This window comes from Arachis hypogaea, chromosome 5 (assembly GCF_003086295.3).
Source record: "Arachis hypogaea cultivar Tifrunner chromosome 5, arahy.Tifrunner.gnm2.J5K5, whole genome shotgun sequence".
NCBI lineage: Eukaryota > Viridiplantae > Streptophyta > Magnoliopsida > Fabales > Fabaceae > Arachis > Arachis hypogaea.
Window position 1 is genome coordinate 45,192,213 of NC_092040.1, and position 3,946 is coordinate 45,196,158.

The following is a 3,946-nucleotide window of genomic DNA, read 5'->3' on the forward strand; positions in this document are numbered from 1 at the left end:
GCGTGACTAACAACCACTTTTGTTCTACCTTAGACCGGGCGCATATCTCTTGGATTTCTTAATTAGAATCTTCTTGGTATAAGCTAGAATTGATGGCGGCATTCATGAGAATCTGGAAAGTCTAAACCTTGTCTGTGGTATTCCGAGTAGGATTCAGGGATTGAATGACTGTGACGAACTTCAAACTCGCGATTGTTGGGCGTGATGACAAGCGCAAAAGAATCAATGGATTCTATTCCGACATGATCGAGAACCGACAGATGATTAGCCGTGCTGTGATAGAGCATTTGGACCATTTTCATTGAGAGGATGGGATGTAGCCATTGAGAACGGTGATGCCCTACATACAGCTTGCCATGGAAAGGAGTAAGAAGGATTGGATGAAGGCAGTAGGAAAGCAGAGATTCAAAAGGAGCACAGCATCTTCATACACCTATCTGAAATTCCCACCAATGATTTACATAAGTATTTCTATCTTTATTTTCTGTTTATTTATTATTATTATTCGAAAACTCCATAATCATTTATTACCCGCCTAACTGAGATTTACAAGATGACCATAGCTTGCTTCATACCAACAATCTCCATGGGATCGACCCTTACTCACGTAAGATTTATTACTTGGACGACCTAGTGCACTTGCTGGTTAGTTGTGCGGAGTTGTGAAGAAAGTGCTGAGTTAGTAAATGCGCATACCAAGTTGAATGCCATTGTTAGAGATCACAATTTTGTGGACCAAGTTTTTGGCGCCGTTGCCGGGGATTGTTCGAGTTTGGACAACTGACGATTCATCTTGTTGCTCAGATTAGGTAATTTTATTTTCAAAAAAATTTTTTTCAAAAATCTTTCAAAAAGATTTTCTCCCTCTATTTTCGAAAAATCCTTCAGAGTTTTTAAGAATGAATTCTAGAGTTTCAAAATGGTATGCTGAAGCTTGGCTGGCCATCAAGCTTTAGACTAACCTTGTATAATTCCTAGTATTTTGATTGAGAACTTTGAATTCATTACTTCCTTTTCCTATATGTTTTTGAAAAAAAAAAAACCAAAAACAAAAAATATTTTGTGTTTCTTGTTTGAGTCTAGAGTCAAGTCACAAGTTTGTGTCAATTGCATGTTTTAATTTTTAAAAAAATAATTGTCGAAAATTCATGCATTCATAGTGTTCTTCATGATCTTCAAGTTGTTCTTGGTAAGTCTTCTTATTTGATCTTTAAATTTTCTTGTTTTGTGTTGTATGATATTTTTCATGTGCATTTTTGCATTCATAGTGTCTAAACATGAAAGATTTCTAAGTTTGGTGTCTTGCATGTTTTCTTTGCATAAAAAATTTTTCAAAAATATGTTCTTGATGTTCATCATGATCTTCAAAGTATTCCTGGTGTTCATCTTGACATTCATAGTGTTCTTGCATGCATCATTGGTTTTGATAAAAAAAATTTCATGTTTTGGGTCATTTTTATGTTTTTCCCTCTCATCATTCAAAAATTCAAAAATCAAAAAAATATATTTTCCTTTTTTCTCTCATAAATTTCGAAAATTTGAGTTGACTTAGTCAAAATTTTATTAAAACTTAGCTATTTCTCATAAGTCAAGTCAAATTTTCAAATTTAAAAATCTTATCTTTTCAAAATCTTTTTCAAAAATCAAATCTTTTCTATCTGAATTCTCTAAGATGTCACTGGACCATTCTGCAGGTGGATCCATTCACCTAAAGAAAACGCCTGTAGAAGCTAAAGAACTCATTGACATGGTTGCAGATAACCAATTCATGTATACTTCTGAGAGGAATTCCGTGAGTAATGGGACGCTTCAGAGGAAGGAAGTTCTTGAAATTGATGCTCTGAATGCCATATTGGCTCAGAACAAAATGTTGACTCAGCAAGTCAACATGATTTCTCAAAGTCTGAATGGATGGCAAAATGCATCCAACAGTACTAAAGAGGCATCTTCTGAAGAAGAAGCTTATGATCCTGAGAACCCTGCAATAGCAGAGGTAAATTACATGGGTGAACCTTATGGAAACACCTATAATTCATCATGGAGAAATCATCCAAATTTCGCATGGAAGGATCAACAAAAGCCTCAACAAGGCTTTAATAATGGTGGAAGAAATAAGCTCAGCAATAGCAAGCCTTATCCATCATCTTCTCAGCAACAGACAGATAATTCTGAGCAGAGCACCTCTAACTTAGCAAACTTAGTCTTTGATCTGTCTAAGGCCACTTTAAGTTTCATGAGTGAAACTAGGTCCTCCATCAGAAATTTGGAGGCACAAGTGGGCCAGCTGAGTAAGAAAGTCACTGAAACTTCTCCTAGTACTCTCCCAAGCAACATTGAAGAGAATCCAAAAAGAGAGTGCAAGATTATTGACATAATCAACATGGCCGAACCTAAAGAGGAAGGAGAGGACGTGAATCCCAATGAGGAAGACCTCATGGGACGTCTCTCAAGCAAGAAGGAGTTCCCTATTGAGGACCTAAAAGTATCTGAGGCTCATATAGAGACCATAGAGATTCCATTAAACCTCCTTCTGCCTTTCATGAGCTCTGAAGACTATTCTTCCTCTGAAGAGGATGAAAATGTAACTGGAGAGCAAGTTGCTGAATATCTAGGAGCCATCATGACGCTAAATACCAAATTGTTTGGTAATGAGACTTGGGAAGGTGAACCTCCCTTGCTCATTAATGAACTATATACATGGATTCAGCAAACCTTACCTCAAAAGACACAAGATCCTGGCAAATTCTTAATACCCTGTACCATAGGCACCATGACCTTTGAAAAGGCTCTGTGTGACCTAGTGTCAGGCATAAATCTTATGCCACTCTCTGTAATGGATAAGCTGGGGATCATTGAGGTACAGCCTGTCATATTCTCACTACAGATGGCAGACAAGTCAATAAGACAAGCTTATGGATTAGTAGAGGACGTGTTAGTGAAGGTTGAAGGCCTTTACATCCCTATTGATTTCATAATCTTAGACACTAGGAAGGAGGAGGATGAATGCATCATCCTTGGAAGACCTTTCCTAGCCACAGCAGGAGCTGTGATTGATGTTGACAGAAGAGAATTAGTCCTTCAATTGAATGGGGACTACCTTGTGTTTAAGATCCAAGGGTGTTCTGACGTGGCGGAAATTGGCGAGTTAAGAAATTACTAATAGAAATATGTTGCAAGTACAGTCCTTAACAGCTGAAAATCCGCTTATCAATTTAGAATGGTTGTCACAATATTGAAATTAAAATACTGGGAGTATGATCCAGGTCGTCTCCCAACGAGTTGCAGAAAGATGTGCTATTTTATCAATTAAGTGTTTTCAAAAATAGTTGAGTTGATAAACAGGAAATTAATTTAGAGAATTTAATTAATTTTAAATAAAAGCCTTGACTGGGAGTAGATTATTTGGAAGCCCTATTCTTGTTGAAGTACTCTCAAGATTAATTAATGATTGGAAGTTGCTCTGCTTAGTTATCCCTTACTAGGTAAAGGAAAGTCAAGCAAGTTGGAAAGTTGTTTCTAGTCACAAGTCCTAATCCTCTCCTTTGGGAAGAACTAGTGTCAATGATTAGAGGGTGATCAAACAATAAACCCAATTATAATTTCTTTATTGAGTGATTCAACTCAGGGTTTCTTTTCAATCATCTCCCAATCAAGTTATGGAACTACTCACTCATCATAATTATAAATGGGGAAAATAAAAGAAGACATGATAAATAATAATGAAAGGGATTAATTGAAAATAAAAATAGTCTATATTAATAGCTTGTGAAAATAATTCAATGTCAACTTTGGAGGAATTAAGAATATGGAAGAATAAATGAAAAGTAAATAATAGACTATAATGACTAGTACCGGAGGTAGACTCTTCTCAAAAGCTAAAGCCAAAATCTTCAAAATCCTAATGAATGTTCTAGTGAGTAAAAACCTAGGGGAGAAGTAAATTTAG